The following is a 20,488-nucleotide window of genomic DNA, read 5'->3' as shown; positions in this document are numbered from 1 at the left end:
GCATATACTCATTTAAAATTTATGGAGAGCTTCTTCCAGGCAAATTTCAGACAATTTGTCGAAAAAAATTAATTCATTAACCGCTGTGAGCAATTACCCCAATAGTGAGCTTTTAAACACAAAGCTACTAGTAAACCTACTGAAACGGCCATGTGATGGGAATGCTGACCCCGCGAGGAGTTCGGGACACAGAGGCCCAATGTAAAAGTCACGATAATAAATAAGCCTGATATTGGACGTCTTCATTTTATGTGGCAACTACAGATACATCCAAACCCTCGTCCTTCCTGAATAGGTGATAGACAAGTTAGCACCTAATTTGCATGAACATCGGAGCATAAAAGGAAGGGGCAGAAAAGGAAAAGAAGATGTAATTATTTCAACAAAGTCATGTCCCCAAACCCTTTAAGGCGGCTATCACCAGGTTTTTGTCAATTAATCTGAAAGCAGCATAATGTAGGGCCTGAGATTCTGATTCCAGCAATGTGTCACTTACTAGGCTGCCTGATAAAGTAGCGATTTTCTTAAAACTATGTATCAGTAGGAGATTCTCACTAAAAATTATTAACCCTGCTGCCATGCAGTCCTCCATATTCATGAGCTCTGTATAACCCCACCACCACCAATTGGCAGATTTCTGTGCGCGCTGTGCATAGGCACAAAGCTGCCAATTAGTGGTGTGGGCGGGGTTATACAGAGCTCAGCTTTCAGAGAATTGCAGCAAATAAAACAGTGATTTTATCAAAATTGTAGCAAGCAGCCAAGTGACACATCACTGGAATCAGGGTCTCTGCCCCTACATCATGCTGCTCGCAGATCGGGTAGTTAAAGGTTGCCTTTAAATAAAATAGGTCCAGTTCTGGCAAAACTTCCCGACTACAGTGTTTTTGCCAGCAGGCAACCAAGTCAAAGAGAAGTCCTGTTTCATCCGTCACTTGCAGTTTTTAAAGCCTAATGAGGGTATATTAACATCAAAAGGGGAACTATGCTTAGGGTAGCCCCAAGGACCAGAGGCCTCTGCTCCTACAATGTCATGTATGGCCACCCATGTAATATACATTTCCCAGCATCTCCAAGGAAACATATGACAGTGTAAGCATTGGAGCGCCAAGAGAGTCACAAGTGCCACCCGCCCAGATATCACAAAGGGTTTGCTACCAACAAAGAATATTATATATAATACTGTGGTGTAGTGACCACTGTGTCTGCTAGGGGGCGCTGTGTGGATGTCCGAGGAGAGAGGATGAATGGCAGAGTCATGAATGACCATTATATATCTCAAATTGGGTGGCCTTGAGATGGAGACTGATGTGTGTATTGATCAGCAGTGATATTGCTGAGGTGTTGTTTCAATGTGCCAGGGAGAAGTCTCCAGGTAACTGGGGAGACGGGTGGACCCAGTTACCTACAAACCCACTCAAGGGGTGTGTTTAAGGACGCTATTGCTAAGAGTGTGTGAATGGATCAAGGACCTGTGATGAGGTCATAGCCATGTGACCCGGTGGGCATGGCTACGGACCATATATGGTTGCCAGGGTAGGTCACATGTGGTGAATGCCGAGACCCGGTTGGTCCAGTGTGGAAGGTCCCGCTGAGATGGGGCTTCCTGGCTAACAGCTTGTGAAGTGGCTGTGAGTAATGGCGACGTGTGACTGTTAGTTCCCTGGAGGGAATGAACGTGTGCAGCATGGTGAAGAAACATGAGGAAACCCTGACAGGGTGAGATAACTTGGGGCTAGGAAGCCTGCGCATTGAACAGTGCATAACTTATATGACTACATGATAACAGAGGGAAACTCTGCAATGGACGCTATGCTGATTATATGCTGTTTTCTGTTGCTGTGATGTTTTATGATGCTGAATAAACCGAAGGGACTATGATTGTTTTGTGGAAAACCTGTGCTGGATCTGATTTTGTGGCTGCTGAGCGAGTATCCCCTACTTTAATGACAGTGCTACCTCACAATACCCAAACATACATATATGTAATATATACCATACATACACACACTATAGTGTATGTGTTATATAGTACACTCACACACTATATATTGTTTGTGTGGGTGCACATATACACCCAATATATTGTTTGTGTGGGTGTATATACACAATATATTGTTTGTGTAGGTGTATATGCACAATATATAGTTAGTGTGGGTGCACATATACACTATATATTGTTTGTGTGGGTGTATATAGACAATATATTGTTTGTGTAGGTGTATATGCACAATATATAGTGTGGGTGTATATACACAATATATAGTTAGTGTGGGTGTATATACACAATATATTGTTAGCGTGGGTGTATATACACAATATATTGTTAGTGTGGGTGTATATACACAATATATTGTTAGTGTGGGTGTATATACACAATATATTGTTAGTGTGGGTGTATATACACAATATATTGTTAGTGTGGGTGTATATACACAATATATTGTTAGTGTGGGTGTATATACACAATATATTGTTAGTGTGGGTGTATATACACAATATATTGTTAGTGTGGGTGTATATACACAATATATTGTTAGTGTGGGTGTATATACACACAATATATTGTTAGTGTGGGTGTATATACACACAATAAATTGTTAGTGTGGGTGTATATACACAATATATTGTTAGTGTGGGTGTATATACACAATATATTGTTAGTGTGGGTGTATATACACAATATATTGTTAGTGTGGGTGTATATACACAATATATAGTTAATGTGGGTGTATATACACACAATATATTGTTAGTGTGGGTGTATATACACACAATAAATTGTTAGTGTGGGTGTATATACACAATATATTGTTAGTGTGGGTGTATATACACAATATATAACTATATAAATTACAGACACACTTGCAGAGAAAGAAGCCGATGTTGCAATAAAATGGGGCAGATAGAAGATAGAATAACATTACAGAGAGTTAGATGATTAGTGTAAAAAGTAACTCACCAGCTAAAGGGTCAAAAGCCAGAAAGTCCGTCCGGTGAGCTGAACGCTTCTATCAGCCTGCCAGCTTCTATGGAAGAAAAAAAAAAAATGGGGTGAGCACGGGTACAGAGCAGCGCTGCGAATATTAGCGGGCTGTCATAGACAATACATAGAAACTAAAGACAGTTCACTTTATTTAAATGCACTATTTAATAAACAGATCAAAAAGACAAAACTAGCCCAAAAAACAAACACAAAGCACCAAGATGCGAGATTTCTACACCAGTGTGTGAAACGGGACCAAGTCACCAAAATGGTGCGGGGTCACACCTAAAGCGTCAGATGCAAATCGTGACCTAAATAGCGCAAATACCCGGAGATCTTCATGTCACTGCTCCGAGAACATTGCACAAGACAAAAGTGATTAACATTCAGCAATGAACAAAAAAGACAGGTCCAACAACTAGGAGGATCATACACCAGACAGGACGGTAATCACATGCACTCATGGGAACATTACTGCTATGGCAATCCGCATGATCCGAGGGAGCAAACAGTCACAGAATTTCCTGAAGCAACCGTTTCCTGGTCTAAGGCAGGAAAACACGACAAGGACTTCAATGTAAAGGAGCCATGAGTGCAAGATTTCCTGCATCAGCCAGCAGCTACCTTGTATCACTCCTAGGACCACGCCATCGATTGAAGAACTAGTGCAAGATCAAAAACCATCAACATGGTGCCTGAGGACCGTTCTAGGCCAACCGATGGGCTACATGAGGTGCACCGCAAGGGGCTATTCCTCACTCATACATAGTGATGACACTTATCACTGTGTAGAACTACCACTGGGACCACCACCAAACAAGAGGCTGGCAATTGTGTCCCCCCATCTGAATGGAGCAGCAGTGTCAGTGGGAGCAATGGTCACACGAGCACTACCATTATCAGAGATCTATATTACTGCAGGAACAGATTTTTACTTGAAGAAATTTCTATACCAAATCTGACGTTTATGTCTTGCTCCAGCAACTATTGTGCCTGTAATAGGCCAATCCAAGGAAAAACGGATGGCACTTACCGGTAAAATCAAATTCTTTATTTCAAATGATAAAACATTATTGTTGGAGAATGGGAGCGGGAATGCAGGAGATGATGGCCGTTTCGCGCTGAGATTGCACTTCTACGGGTCACCGGGAGACCCGTAGAAGCGCAACCCCGACGCGAAACAGCCATCATCTCCTGCACTCCTGCCAATTATGTTTTATCGTTGAAATAAAGAATTGGATTTTACCGGTAAGTGCCATCCGTTTTTTCCTTGGATTGGACTGTTATTATCTGTATTTTCTGGATGGGCACCCGGTTGCTTTTACAGGTTAGCAGCTTGTAAAGTGTAAGCGATTGTCACACTGCATACACTAGCATAGAGGGTCAGGCTTTGTATGGTGCGGCTTGCATTTTTTCTTTTAAGTGGACCTGTAATACGATATCCTGCAATGACTTTATCCCAATACTAGAAATAAAACCCAACTAACGCACCACCAGGTGCACGGATCATGCGGTCTGTGCTCAACAAATAAAGAAAGAATTACAGCTCACACGTTTCAATGCAGCTAAAATTGGCTTTTATTATAGCACTCCAGTGTTTTGTTTTTTTTTTGGGGGGGGGGGGGGGGGGGGATTTTTCACCACTGGAATGGTGCTTCAAACGCAAGTCCTCTGCCTCTGGTCATATACTCCCCCTCCGGCATCCACCGTTTTTCGGTGCTGCTCCGGTCCCCCGGCACCATCTCGTGAGAGCAGCATTTGACTGGTCGGAAGTCAGAAGCCACATCACAAGTTCTCAGTGCGAGTCTACGAGAGCCAGGACGAGGCCTGAACAAGGCTCTCGGACTTGCATTGATTAGTGACCTCCGGCTCTCTCCAGCCAACAATGGAGCAGTTGGCAGGTCACAAAACGGAGCGGCGGTAAAAAAAAGATGGAAACGCCGAAGGCGAGTATCAGGGGGCTGGTGATTTGGATTTTAAGCACCAGCTCAGCAGGGGAGAAAATAAAAACTGCTGGAGTGGCGCTTTAAATAATCCACAGGAAACCGGCAAGGAAAAATGCAAAACACGAAACGCATTTCAGATCACTTATGATCCTTTATAGCCTAAAATCTAATCAGTTGTCATTTACTCGCCTGTTTCGAGGGGCAGATGAATGTGCAAGGGTTTTGGGCTTCATCTTTTCCACTTATCATTGCAACTGATTAGTGAGCTTTTTTATTTAGAGATCATTGAGTGACTGCGATCCTGTTCGGCTACGTTCACACGTCCCATAATCCTCTATTAGAACGGATCCAGCAGCAACAAACTGACAAAAAAACTTTGTCAAAACGAATCTAGTTGAAATCAGTTTTTTTGTAGCCTGACAAAGAAGCTGTGTCTGCAAAACGCAGTCGACGGATCGCTCTAATGGATGATTACTGGACATGGGAATATAACCTTAGGCCTCCATTACACATCCGCATAAAACCGGTAATCGTGTCAGCATTCCGGATAAAGCAAACTAAATTGTAAAGCTTCTCCTATACTTCGCAATGTGACGCCCAGTCTCATGGATTCATGTGCTGTACGTGTTTTTCCGGACCCATAGGTTTGTATTGGCCCTTCCCATCCATGCGGCCGGAAAGAAAAAAATTCATGTATATAGCACCATAGGTTATAATGGGTACGTGTACCATCAGTGTAACAAATATACCAAGCATACTGGAAACATGGATGTGTGACGAAAGGAATGACGTTCCCATTAACACTCGTCTAAATGGGCCAAAGAGGTCTGCAGCAGCCGAGACATCATGACTGTCCACAACACGGCTTGTACCCGGTCGTGGACTGGAGACTGCCTTACCCTACATGTTGTATAGGTTATAGAGTGATTGGGTTGTGCACAGAACTTTCTGCATAGCTGATGTGTGTCATGTCTGCTCTCTAGTCATCCGTTGCTAGTTTTCACATCCTCTTATTTCTGTTGAATGTTCACTCCGCCATTTCTGAAAGCAGCAGGAGTTTCCGTGAGTTGTAACAGATGTGGACGGCCAGCTGGAGTCTGCAGTCATTCTCTCCACGCCCTTACACTGCCAGCAGTGACTGCAGAATACAAAAATGGTGAAACTTCACAGGACTTCATTTATCCACAATATGAACGGAGGTCTCTTAAATGTTTCTACCAAACAAGCATGGCATCTCCCACCGGGTGCTGCGACACCATGACCGCCCACCGGGTGCTGTGACACCATGACCGCCCACCGGGTGCTGCGACACCATGACCGCCCACCGGGTGCTGCGACACCATGACCGCCCACCGGGTGCTGCGACACCATGACCGCCCACCGGGTGCTGCGACACCCTGGTGGGGCCGGTACAGATGTGACTTCGTTCTCATGTGGCTGACCTATGGGAAAAATCAGAAGGTTCTGCACGCACAACTCCCTCATGTCACAGACAACTCGTTCTACTCCAGCATCAATGGCAACCAAGGGAACGTTCTGCTCCAAGAGCTGCAGACGACGAGAGACAGATCCTTGCAGCATGACTGCAGCCCTTCTCCTGGACTACACAGAGAGCGCAGCAATCCTCCATCTCACGGGAAACACAGAGTGATAACTGGCACTGGATTTACTGCAATCATTGGAGGGATACAGGAGAGTCCTTGAGTTGTTCTTCTTCCCGATGTGACTTCAGGTGAAGCCATCAGACGTGACCGTACTGTATGTGTTTCATCACTGGCAGCCATTCAGCTTTCTAGAAGCTTTGAACAGCAAATCTGCTTTCTGAAAGAAGGGGGTCTCTAGAATTACAGACATCTTCTATGCTTAAATCCAATAGCCCCCCACCCCCATCAGGAAAAAAAAATAAAGTCACTAACCCAATGTCACCAAATACTAAAGGCCTGATTACACCAGTAAGGCACCTTGAAATGCAGCAAGAAACATTATTGCATAATACAAGGCTGTGTAAAAATTTTGCAGCTTTTGGCCGTTTTCCATCATCACTGAATCTGTCAAAAAGATTTGCTACCCATCGGAGAGTAGCATATTGTAGGGGCAGAGACCCTGATTCCAATAATGTACCACTTACTGGGCTGCTAAGTGTAGTTCTTATAAAAATCGCCATTTTAATCAGCAGATTATCAATAGAGGACTAGTAAACTTGCTGCCATGTAGTCCTCCATATTCAGGGGGTCAGTATAAACTTGCCCCCACCACGGATTGGCAGCTTTCTGTATACACTGCATAGGCAGAAAGCTGCCAATCAGTGGTGGAGGAAGGTTACACAGAGTTCAACATTAAGAAAACTGGTAGATGCGCAGAAGATAAAATAGATTTTATCAAAACTGCAGCAAGTAGCCAAAAAAAAGTGATTGATCACTGGAATCAGGGTCTATGCCCCTACATCATGCTGCTCTCAAATGGGATAGCAAAAACCTTATGAGATTCTTTTTAATGGATTCAATACATCTTGACGAACAAGACTGGCATTCGGTAATTTAACAGAAGATCGCTATTTAACTGGCAAGCTCAAGATTCAGCAACTACATGATCTATAATGTAGTCTTAATCCGGCAAAGTCCGTGTAAAGTTTCAGCCACTCTGTGCAGCTTGCGGTGTTCACTGCCTGTTGTCAAGTGTAATCTGTTTCTATAAGCAGAGATGCTAAGGCAGATTACAAAAAGTGCTCCTGTTTTTCTGCGTGACCAGTTGTGCTCACTGCTCAGGCATAACAAAGAGGAGAGTTCGGTTCAAAACAGGCAAGTCAACGGCAGGCGTGGTCCACCGATAAAGCTAGCAGACTGCCTACGAAGAGAGTATGAGTCAGGATTGTTCCTGGACATATTATATTGGTATCGGCATCAAATCATTTTTAACTTGAGTACAGGATGATGGATACAAGTCATGTAATTTTATTCGGAGAAGCATAGAGTCTAGATCATGAGAGGTAATTATCCCCCTCTACTCCTGCTTGGTCAGGCCTCATCTGGAACACTGTGCCCAAGTTCACATTTTTTTGTGAATGGCAAACTATGTAATTGGAGGAAAGATGTATGGACAAATGTACAGAGATATTCTTGGAAAAAAAACTGCTGCCATCTACCAGGATGATGAAGAGGAAATGAGGGTGGACATTTCATCAAGACAATGATCCCAAACACACCGCCAAGGAAACTCTCAATAGGTTTCAGATAGACTAAATCTGCTAGAATGACCCAGGCAATCACCTGACCTGAAACCAATAGGACATTTGTGGAAGGAAATAAAGCGGAGAGTTCATAGAAGAAGCCCAGAGGAAATTCAGGAACTGAAGAGTGTGTGAAAGAATGAGCCATAATCCCACCTGAGCAATGCATGCAACTAGTTTCTCCATACAGGAGGCATCTAGAAGCTGTCATCACCAACAAAGGGACTTGTATGAAGTATTACATTTCAGTAAGCGTGTTCGATACTTATTTCACCCGCTGTATGCAAAACAGTTGGGAAAGGGTTAACAAAAGGCTGGAAAGGCAAGTGATACCGTACTAATGAAAAATAGCTGGAGGGTGAATTTCAACTAAGTCACTTGACTGTGTATAATGAGTGTGTTAGAGAGGTAGAGTCTCTAAGAAGCAAGGACGGTCAGAGGTTTATAAAATATGGCTGTAAGACATTTCCTAATCATCGCATTCTTGGTTTCTTTACATTTTACACAGAATCACAATAGTGTTCCCTATATAAAAAAAAAAAAAAAAAATCTTCAGGCCTAATTCAGACATTTTTCTCATGCATAAACACACTGACCATTACTAATCAATGTTTTTCACCCACATTTCATCAGTGTTTGGTCCAGTTCTGCAGAGGCAGAGTCCATATTGGCAGCGTTGATATCAAATGGACCGACTCCTAAAATATATAATTAATTGGGTAGCTCAATGCAGTATGCGCTGAATTTTCTTTTATATGAATTTGGGAAAGCTATGAAATGTCATAAATGTCTGTCCTGTTCGTGATCTTAGGATCTCGGCTTTTAGCCGAGATGAATCTGTGCTGCACTTTATGTACATGCTCAGTAGTGACCAGTCCTGTGGAGTCATAGATGAGATGAATCTGTGCTGCACTTTATGCACATGCTCAGTAGTGACCAGTGCTGTGGAGTCATAGATGAGATGAATCTGTGCTGCACTTTATGTACATGCTCAGTAGTGACCAGTGCTGTGGACTCATAGATGAGATGAATCTGTGCTGCACTTTATGTACATGCTCAGTAGTGACCAGTGCTGTGGAGTCATAGATGAGATGAATCTGTGCTGCACTTTATGTACATGCTCAGTAGTGACCAGTGCTGTGGAGTCATAGATGAGATGACTCTGTGCTGCACTTTATGTACATGCTCAGTAGTGACCAGTGCTGTGGAGTCATAGATGAGATGACTCTGTGCTGCACTTTATGTACATGCTCAGTAGTGACCAGTGCTGTGGAGTCATAGATGAGATGAATCTGTGCTGCACTTTATGTACATGTTCAGTAGTGACCAGTGCTGTGGGGTCATAGATGAGATGAATCTGTGCTGCACTTTATGTACATGCTCAGTAGTGACCAGTGCTGTGGAGTCATAGATGAGATGAATCTGTGCTGCACTTTATGTACATGTTCAGTAGTGACCAGTGCTGTGGGGTCATAGATGAGATGAATCTGTGTTGCACTTTATGTACATGCTCAGTAGTGACCAGTGCTGTGGGGTCATAGATGAGATGAATCTGTGTTGCACTTTATGTACATGCTCAGTAGTGACCAGGGCTGTGGATTCATAGATGAGATGAATCTGTGCTACACTTTATGTACATGCTCAGTAGTGACCAGTGCTGTGGGGTCATAGATGAGATGAATCTGTGCTGCACTTTATGTACATGCTCAGTAGTGACCAGTGCTGTGGGGTCATAGATGAGATGAATCTGTGCTACACTTTATGTACATGCTCAGTAGTGACCATTGCACACCTATGTCACTATGTCATCCCTGTGCTGTCTTTTATGGGCAATTTTGATCCATTATGTAGATCAAAACAGGCATGTCTCCGTGATTGTCTTACAGACACAAGGTCCACAGATATGTGAACGAGCCGCATAGATTTTAACAGATGTTTTTCACGAGAAAACCACGAAAGGGAGAATGGACTTCTGAATGAGCCCTAAAACGTAGCTACGATTTTACTCCCGAATAGCCTGTGGCTCCAGTGGTTGCGCTACAGGACTCCAGCAATAGTGTGGTGTGTCGGCGTCTGACACTTTCTGGCTGTAGTGGAGACGTGTCCCTACTATAGCCGGGAATTGGGTACAGTGGTCAGATGATGACGACACCACAGCATTGCTGACATCTGACAGTCGGAGACACGTCTGAGGGAAGTGGCAAGGATTAGTGAGGTATTACGCCTGTTAAAATTTTATACCATCGTCAGCAATTTGTAGAAGATTTTATAGGCCTGGAAAGTCCCTTTAAGTCTTCTAGTGATTTTAAAGCAAGAAAAGCACCTCAACTCCACAGTCCTGTTTACACACGAATGACGCAGCAAAGGGGAAAATTCCAAGACACTTGATACCAGGATAGCTGTTCAATCTAAGACTGTATTTTTAAGCCACATACCCCAAACTCAAATTTCTATCAAAGTATCCCAAATACCAATATATAAATTCATTTTCACCAGTTTTCTGGCATAAGATTAAAACCTATGGCATTTGGGTTACAAGTTATACTGATTAAATTTGGGCACGACTTTTATCCCCCCAAAAAATGTAACCATCAGACAAAATGGACAGGGTACAAAGTCACATCGAGTTCAACACTTTTACGTTACTAGAACGCGTCAAAACAAGAGGTCCGGCTCAATGAGACAAGCGACATGAGGATGGATTTATCGAATGCTGACACAGGCGCATTGTCATAGTCCTCCTAAGATATACTGATGGGGGAGTTAGGTTGTGAGCCCCACTGGAGACGGTGATGAGGTCTGTGAAGTGCTGTGGAATATAATGGCGCTATATCAGCAAAGCATAAGAGGATGACAAATGCTTCTGAATCTGCTTATGGCCTTTTTAGTCTAAAAAACAAAATAACATCACTGCAGGAAGAAAAGCTGTTGGCTGAAAGGTGTCCGGTGAATAACCCAAACACAGCCACACACTGTGATCCTCTGACAGGCCAGGCCAAAAGGTTTTTTTTTGGTTGTCCCACCCCCCATGCGGCATATCTATACAATATGTTCTGGATTCCTTAGTTAGACGTCTACGTTGAGATGTCCAAAAATATACAACCAGAGTAAGGAGAGAAAAAAAAATCTGGAACAGAAACTAAATATGTAAGGCATCAGAAGTCCTGGTTGTACCATGGTCACAAAACCGTATCATAAAAGCAGCAGTCATAAGTTGCTGTCCAATCCACAGGCAGCAAGAATCCGGTACTGGCTGTATGATCTCAAACAGTCACCGGGAGACTAGTCGGACAGGCGGGTCATCGGCGGCTTTACCCCACCAACTGATCAGACTGACAGGTCACCTCCTCTATGTGCACGTATAGGGAGAGAGCTGTAACTCAAGGGCAGTGAGAAGCAACCGCAGATCCACCTGACTTGTCTCCAGTGCGGCTTGGTCCCAGGCATCTTTCAAAGTAGGTTTTTCTCTGAAACGCTACTGAGCTCATACAGCCAGTGCCTGACGCATGCTATCCATGGCTCAGGCAGCATGTATCAGCCATCAAGATTCACTTTAAACCACCACTGATTGGTGGCCTTTTAATAGCCTTTTCTAGACAGGAAAAACACTCTTCCATTGCACACGAAAGATCAGTAATAGTTCTGGTTGCATAGCCTGCCATCGCTCTTAGTAGTACATCACAATGTGCTACAAAGAATGGTTTTTAAGAAAATCAAAAGATCATTTCACCTGATAAATTAGCATTTTGCTTGTTAAGTGATTGGCGGCCTGTTTACACTGGACTGTTATTTGGAAACAAGCGTGTTCCCGGGATTGTTCGTTCATGGTAACCGTTCAGCCTAAATGAACCCTTAGAAACCTAGCTGAAGCACATACACTGCTCAAAAAATGAAAGGGAACACAAATACCACATCCTAGATATCTCTGAATGAAATATTCCAGTTGTAAATTTTTATTCATTGCATAGTGGAATGGGTTCAGGAAAATAAACATAATTATCAATGTAAATCAAAATGAATATCCCATGGAGGTCTGGATTTGGAATGATACTCAAAATAAAAGTGGAAAATCAAATTATAGGCTGATCCAACTTCAGTGGAAATGCCTCATGACAAGGAAAAGATGGCTCAGTATTGTGTGTGGCCTCCACGTGCCTGTATGACCTCCCTACTGTACAACGCCTGGGCATGCTCCTGATGAGGTGGTGGATGGTCTCCTGAGGGATCTCCTCCCAGACCTGGACCAAACCATCCACCAACTCCTAGACAGTCTGTGATGCAGCGAGACATGATGTTCCAGATGTGCTCAATCGGATTCAGGTCTGGGGAACAGGCGGGCCAGTCCATAGCTTCAATGCCTTCATCTTGCAGGAACTGCTGACACACTCCAGACACATGAGGTCTGGCATTGTCCTGCATTAGGAGGAACCCAGGGCCAACCGCAGCATATGGTCTCACAAGTGGTCTGAAGATCTCATCTTGGTACCTAATGGCAGTCAGGCTACCTCTGGCAAGCACATGGAAGGCTGCGCCACCCCACACCATTACTGACCCACTGCCAAACCGGTCATGCTGAAGGATGTTGCAGGCAGCAGATCGCTCTCCATGGCGTCTCCAGACTCTGTCACATGTGCTCAGTGTGAACCTGCTTTCATCTGTGAAGAGCACAGGGCGCCAGTGGCGAATTTGCCAATCCTGGTGATCTGTGGCAAATGCCAACCATCCTGCACGGTGTTGGGATGTGAACACAACCCCCGTCTGTGGACGTCAGGCCCTCAGACCAGCCTCATGGAGTCGGTTTCTAACAGTTTGTGCAGACACATGCACATTTGTGGCCTGCTGGAGGTCATTTTGCAGGGCTCTGGCAGTGCTCCTCCTGTTTCTCCTTGCACAAAGGCAGAGGTAGCGGTCCTGCTGCTGGGTTGTTGCCCTCCTACAGCCCCCTCCACATCTCCTGGTAGCGCCCCCAGCCTCTGGACACTACATTTGACAGACACAGCAAACCTTCTTGCCACAGCTCGCATTGATGTGCCATCCTGGATGAGCTGCACTACCTGTGCCACTTGTGTGGGTTGTAGAGTCCGTCTCATGCTACCACGAGTGTGAAAGCACAACCAACATTCAAAAGTGACCAAAACATCAGCCAGAAAGCATTGGTACTGAGATGTGGTCTGTGGTCCCCATCTGCAGAACCACTCCTTTATTGAGGGTGTCTTGATTATTGCCACAGGAAAGATGTATATCTTTGTACCGTGTTAGCCAGTAGATAGAAAAATATTCAGGATTGAGAGTCCTCAGTAGTTGATACCTTTTAATGGCTAACTGAAAAGATGGTAACACATTGCAAGCTTTCGAGACTACTCAGGTCTCTTCATCAGGCTAAACTAATACTAAATCTGAAGTCACATATTTTTGCACAATACAGCCTAGAAAAAATGCAACAGATAAGACAAGTGACGTGAAGCAGAACTATCAATATGGGAGAGGGAGAAACATAAATATAAACATTGGACCAGTTCATAGATAAGGAGTCCGGATGTTTTATGGTCCTCTGATTGGGGTCTAGTTCTGTGTTGTGATGCCCCCACAAGGTTTTAAAAGGAAATTCCTTAATTGATGTAAAAAGACAAATCCATGCGACACATTCATTCCAGCACTGAGAGTGTTAAAGGTCGTCATAAATTTGTACTCCCATATTGATAGTTCTGCTTCACGTCACTTGTCTTATCTATTGCATTTTTTCTAGGCTGTATTGTGCATAAATATGTGACTTCAGATTTTGTATTAGTCTAGCCTGATGAAGAGACCTGAGTAGTCTCGAAAGCTTGCAATGTGTTTCAGTTAGCCATTAAAAGGTATCAACCACTGAGGACTCTCAATCCTGAATATTTGATTATTGCCAATAATTTCCATCTGTTGTCTATTCCATTTGCACAACAGCATGTGAAATTGATTGTCAATCAGTGTTGCTTCCTAAGTGGACAGTTTGATTTCACAGAAGTTTGATTTACTTGGAGTTATATTCTGTTTAAGTGTTCCCTTTATTTTTTTTTTTTGAACAGTGTGTGTATAATATATATATATATAGATAGAAGTGCACCCCTACCTTTGTTCTATAGAGCAACTCTGCATAACCCTCACTGACCCAGAGTCTACAAAGCTCAGAAAAGCCAATCACGGTTCAAAGGTTAGGACAACAGTTCATTGTAAGCTGAAAAAAGAATTCCTTTGCTATGTAAGCCTATATCTTGCTCCTTATGCGATTGATAGAGTCTTCACCAGCAGATGTTCCATAATTACTTTGCAAATAAAGATTAGAATTAAGAACAATTTAGCGCCAGCCTTCAGGAAGAGCTGCAATGATACACGACATAAAGGGCTCTTAACAACACATTTATTTAAATCACGTAAAAAAAAGCATGGAGGCGGATAGATAGAAGCCTGTCCTGAGGTCAGAAGGCACACGGCAGAACACCTATTCAGTTTAATGGTAGAAAACATGCTGCAAAGTACACGGCTTCAAACATACAGCAAGGGAAAAAAAGAAAAGTTTAATTTGCCTTGTTCCAAGCCCCCCCCCCCAATAATAAGTCAGCAGTAAAAGGGACACTGATTTGTTGGGTGGATTTGTGTCATACATGTGGAGGAAGTGTTAACATGACGGACTGCGGTATTAGTGCACACAAGGGATCAGCGGGGATCACAGTCACTGTGCACGGAGGTGGCAGGTGTGTATGTGCTCAGAAGGAGGCACACAGCCTCCAGCATGGAGCGGGGCTGGAGGGACAGGCCCCTCTGTACTGCCACCTCAGCACAGCCTGTATTACCGGTATGGGGGAGGGGACATCTTAAAGGGCCAGATCTCCCTGCCAGCTCAGCATACAGCACAGTCTATTCTCTGGATCAGTTTTCAGTTTAAACGAGTCATGGCCAAATATTTGCACTCTTCATTAAAACATGTTTCTAAAAAAATATATGCAAACCGAAGATTATTAAAGTAATGACAAGCCCTGTTGTATCATGACCACATATATGACATTATGGTAGATAAAGATTCTTTATCACCGATGTAGCAAAAACCACAAACGATACAAGTAGAGGAGGGGGCACTTCTGTTAATCCATGATAAATTTTTAGATTTTTTTTATTACTTAAAGTGAAAATTTACGAAGCAAAGCAAGTAACCTCCACGCTTAATCACAATCAGCCCCTCGTTCAGATTCCTTCAGAACACAGAATGTCTGGAATTAAGGAATGTGGCTGCACAGAGGAAAGTGTGTTCAAGGAGTCTGAAAAATAAGAAAAAGAGAACAAAACCTACAAAATGATCATCAGACAGACAGCCGCAAGGACAGATTGGTAAATATCCCTGTAATAAAGTCACCTCCTATTCTAGATCTGTAACAAGTAGTGTGGAGAAGGCTCAGAGATCCAGCGTGTGACCATATGGTGCAATACTATGCACAGGACTAAGCTAAGGCTGGGATCCAACAACTACTACACACTGCACCCAAAAAAGGTGGTTTGCAGATGTGCCTCACATGGATACAGTCAGATCAAATAGTCAAACAGTCTAAAAACATGACGGTTGACGTCTGTCTTCTATGGAAGACAAACACCAATGGAAAGGGTCAAATCAAGGCAAAATGTCCATATTTTTATACCATTTGCCTCATTGAACTGAATGAATAAGTCAAGGGCACATCTTAAATGAAAAAAAAACAATATGGGCTATCTAAACAGAAGTCCCACATTGCGGGCCGATCAGGAATGACCAAGACTTTTCTGGATTTGTATTTTAAAAAGGAAATGTCTGCCTTGTACTGAGGGGCTAGTGACAAGCATATGACATCTGTACTGCACTAATGCAGCCTTGTCTCTGTAACCCAAACTGGGGTAGAATAACTTTTAACCAGCGACTTCATGTGGGCAAAACTCACACAAGCGGTTTAATCCAGGAACACCTAACAAATAAGAATATGTGATCATATTTTGTGTGCGAGCAAACGGAAAGAAGGCCCTTTACATGGGACATGAAAATTTGCAGTGTCAGCGATTACTCAGTGAAAACTAACATTTGTTGGTAATGGGATATTTTATGATAACCTAAAAAGTTAGCAAAGTTTCTCCCTATCACCAACAGGAAAAAACAAGCAAAGTTACACAAACATACGATTATTGTAACACAAACGCATGTTACATGAATGACTCGCTTTATCTTATTCTGTAAAAGAAACCTAAGGGATTGTGCACGGCCATAAGAACAGGTTACAAGAAAACTAAAAGCTACAATCTCTAAAGCCAACCATGCTCTACAGCTAGGGCCAAATGAAAACAGACCAGAGAGACAATTTAGTTTAGTTCTAACTCTAGAAATAATCAACTTGATCAATTTTTCTCAGTCTAAAGCTTTGTACGCATTATTGTAGGTGACAGGCTAAGAGAACGTTTTACCTACAAATTAATCCTCCACATAAACGTTTAGAGACCCGACAAGGCGGAGATCAGATTAAAAGGAATCTTTAGACTGTTGGCGTCAGAAGAGACACCGATGAAAACAAACCTAAACTTTCTAAAAAAGCATTAAACTGATAAAGGGTTCATATTGCTTGTTCTTCTAAGGAGAGCTGGAAATATCAGGTCTGCGTTTCATTAGCAATATGGCCAGCATAAGCAGCGAAGGACTAAGGGGGATGTGAACCTGCTCCTAACTTATTAGGACACGTGTAGCTTATACGAGAGGAGTCCAGATGTTACAGCGGGCTGCGTTCTTCCGGCTACGCTACATGCTTGAGAACTCAGGATAAAGGGCCACAGAAAGACTTATTGTTGATGACCAGAAAACTAGAGACTCTACAACAGGCAAGTTGCAGGTCGGCCATTTTTCCTTCCATCAGATACCAGTTCAATCACCCAGAATAAGAACACTTCATATACTGCTCAGAAATAATCTGGCCAATTATTTATACTTATGGGGTAGATCTTTCTTCTCTGGGAAAAGTGTGCGTCAGCAAGTAAAGTTGCTTGTGAACTGACTGAGCCCACTCAGATTTTCACTAGCAGAGATTGCAACAGAGACTGCTGACTGGGAGCTGGATTAGGAGGATTTCACCTCCCCCCTAGCCTAACTCTGCATAGCCCTCCCACCCCAGGCCTCATTCTATGCCAACGTCACCACTTCAGGCCCAGGTTAAACCTCTACTACTTACTAGATGCAGGATTTAACCCTCCCCTCCCTGGACGACTGACAGGACGCCCGACAATCCACACGTTATATGGAAGGGCCAGCGTTCTAGAAAACACCAGCTTCCCCGTGCACTGTCCTATGTGATAGTGATGGTAACAGGTAGACAACGTTAGGAGACACTGTCACTAAAGATACAACACCAGAATTCGCACTGCAGAAAGGAACATTACAATCTGATACTTTTTACACAAACTTCATAGGAAGACAAACAGAACTCCGCAGAGGCATGATCCCCCCAGAATTATACACGTCACCGCCGCGAGGTGCCAATCACCAGGTACAGCCCTCCAGTACTCACAGCCAATAGTGGGCACAGCACAGGGGAAAGTTGTCAGACACGTTCAGTAATGATCGACGGTAACGATTGTCGTGACCCAACTATCTGATGAGTCACAGTTTACCGCACAGGACGCTTACCGCACATGTCGCGGCCTTTCGGCAGATTAATGACAGACTGGGGATATCAGCGATTCATTCGTGGGAACTTTGTGTTTTTTCGTTCTACTTATTGACAGGGGTAGAGGAGTTGTAATAAGATTTTGGTTCTAGGTGCAGAGGACAGGAATGATGGGGGCAGTGGAGTCCGATCACTGCTTATGGGAAGATGCAGGAAGAAGGGGTCCAGCTGGCAGCAGGGGAAGGGGTGATCCTGCACTGCAGGTGGATCCAGAGAGGAGGCAGAGGATCCAGCAGAGCTGACAGCCAGGAGCCATCGATCCGCTCCAGCAGAGGACACATATGATGCAGGCACGTAGCAGTCAATGACAAGTGCTGCCCCACTGCCTCAGTCTGCACTCTCCACGTAGGCGCAGCCGCCTTCCCCCCCCCAGTGCCGCGCTGGCACATCCCCCTCACTACACCGGAGCAGCCCCGAGCCCTCCCCAGCCGCCGCCGCCGCCCTCACACTCACTCCGTGTCCCGATCCGCTGACTGCCGGGGAAAGCGTCGGCCGCTTCGTCCAGCGCTTATATAGAATGGCCCCTAGCCTATCAATAGGGGGAACGTCATCTGCCGCGACACGTCAGCCAGAGGATGGGACTGGAGAAAGCGCGAGGACCGGAAGCGGAAATGCGTCACCAGGAGACCGGAACAAACTTTTTTTTTTAAATTTTTAAACAAACTTTATTGCATCATTTATTGTTGACAGCTGGTTGTGGGGCGGGGAGCGCTGTGTAAGGGCTGTGTGCGCACTGCAGGGGGCCGGGGCTACTAGCAGCAATGACCCTCGGCCCAGCGCCCGCTGCTGGGAGGGACTGGCATCTACACTGGTGTTTGCATTTTACTACCAAACATACATTCTGCAGTGTAATATTCACAGAAATGTGAAAATATTAAAGAAGCTGTCCCTGCATGACATTGATCCTCATAATATAGTGCATCATATTATATAGCGCTGTGCACTTACAATTGCTCATTTTGCCTTTCTACCCAGATAATTCTCTTTTCCATTAGGTCTGTGACATCACGGTATTAAACTGACTAGCTGAATCCTTCTAAGCTCTATGTAGAAACGAGGTCCATTTTCCCTGTATGAGCCATGAGTCACTGCAAAATTCCCTGGCAGTGGGGAGGATGCAGCAGCTGGGTCAGGAGTTGAAGAGGGGAATGATACAAGCAGGGACAAGAGACTTCCCGTTTCTACGTAGAGCAGAGAAAAGAGAATTAGCTAGGTAGAAGGGAAAAATGAGCAATTGTTACTACACAGTGTGAATAATTTGATGATTGCAATAAAATAAGCTGATAAAAACTTGGCTGGGAGGAGGAGGGCTTCTTAATTCCTTCCCAACATGCTCAACAAGAGCTGCATTCCAGCAGCAACGTCCACAATCCGTGCTAGCACGGATTGCGTGCGTTTAACCCTTCTGATGTCGCTGTCAATAGTGACAGAGTCGAGCTAATTTTTCAAAATTCGGTTCAGATTACGATCGGCGGCGAATATTGTTTTTTCAATATTTGACGAACATAGCTGAGCGTAATTGGAGTCAATGGGAGTAGAAATTACCGACTATGTTCGGAATCAATCCTCAAACATAAATTCGGCACAAATAGATTATATGGCATAAATATGGAAAATTCAGATTCGACGACCGATTGCGAGCATATTTGCTCAACGCTATTGACAACGATATCGCAGCGGGAGGGAGCCCCCTCTGTGCTCCCATCGGTACAACGCGATGCAATCGCATTATGACAATGGTCTGCATTATCACCCCAGGCCGTAAGATAGCTGCGGGGTCCCCCAGGGACTGTAGCCTATTAGCTCATGCTCCGAGCACGAGCTGACATGCCTCTTCAGTGCATGTCAGACGCGCTGCTCTAATGCATTGCAGAATATTACATTAGCGATCTGTGAACTGTAAAGTGTTAGGAGTCAGATTTCTACATCTCCTAGGTTGAAATCTAGACCCTTACATTCTGCAGTCTCCTGCGCTTCATCTGCTGCAGAGGAGATTGCAGAGGAGAGTGCCTTGCAGCAACTCTTTCCAGAGGCTAAGTCCTTTGTTCCCTTAACTGAGCATGCTCATGGGACGAGCTCCCATTGGAGTTCGGGAGTCAGGTGCTCAGGTCCTGTGTCTAATCCTATTGGCTCCTCTTGGAGCCTTGGAGATTTCCGGAAGGTCCCATTTGGTCTAAAAAGCGCACATGGCTGTTCCGCCATGCGCTAGTATTTTTCATACTTACTGCTGTATGTTTGCTGATGGATGCTTGGACTGGTGAATTACTTATTAAGAAACCCCTTCCCTCTGATAATACGATTTTGTGAGTGTTTGGGTTCAGCCAGTAGCAGCGCTAGCGCCAGCGCGCCTATGCTGCATCTACCTCAGCAGCTAGCGTCCTGCATCGCGCTTGTGATATAGCGGTGCCATCTCTGCGGCACAGTTTATGCCGCGCTGCGCTTGCAGTCTTGCCCGGCGTTCGCAGTTGCGATGCCACGCACACGTCCAGTTACGGTAGGTCCTTTCGGATGTAGTGACGTTATTTTTATAAATACTCCGGTGACCGGTTACCGCATGTGTGCTGCTGAGTACCTGTGCTGTCAACAGGCTCAGCGTTTTCAGTTCCATTGTCTGCCATTGTAGCTC

At 44.3% G+C, this 20,488-nt stretch overlaps 1 protein-coding gene across 1 annotated transcript in view; it reads right to left on the bottom strand.

The window, feature by feature from the left end:
- HDLBP (high density lipoprotein binding protein) overlaps nt 1-18,467 on the bottom strand; it is a 57,819-nt gene extending 39,352 nt beyond the window's left edge. Inside the window, exons 1-2 of the mRNA XM_073581198.1 lie at nt 18,316-18,467; nt 2,963-3,029 (exon numbers count right to left, since the gene is read on the bottom strand). The gene's annotated coding sequence lies outside the window, so the exon portion shown is untranslated. The remainder of the gene's footprint in view (nt 1-2,962; nt 3,030-18,315) is intronic.
- Nucleotides 18,468-20,488: the final 2,021 nt, after the last annotated feature.

Source organism: Dendrobates tinctorius, unplaced genomic scaffold, assembly GCF_039654945.1.
Source record: "Dendrobates tinctorius isolate UK_male_01 unplaced genomic scaffold, ASM3965494v1 ptg000069l, whole genome shotgun sequence".
Classification (NCBI taxonomy): Eukaryota; Metazoa; Chordata; class Amphibia; order Anura; family Dendrobatidae; genus Dendrobates; species Dendrobates tinctorius.
The sequence above is the reverse complement of the archived record's forward strand: the minus strand, read 5'-3'. Positions and strand labels throughout refer to the sequence as shown.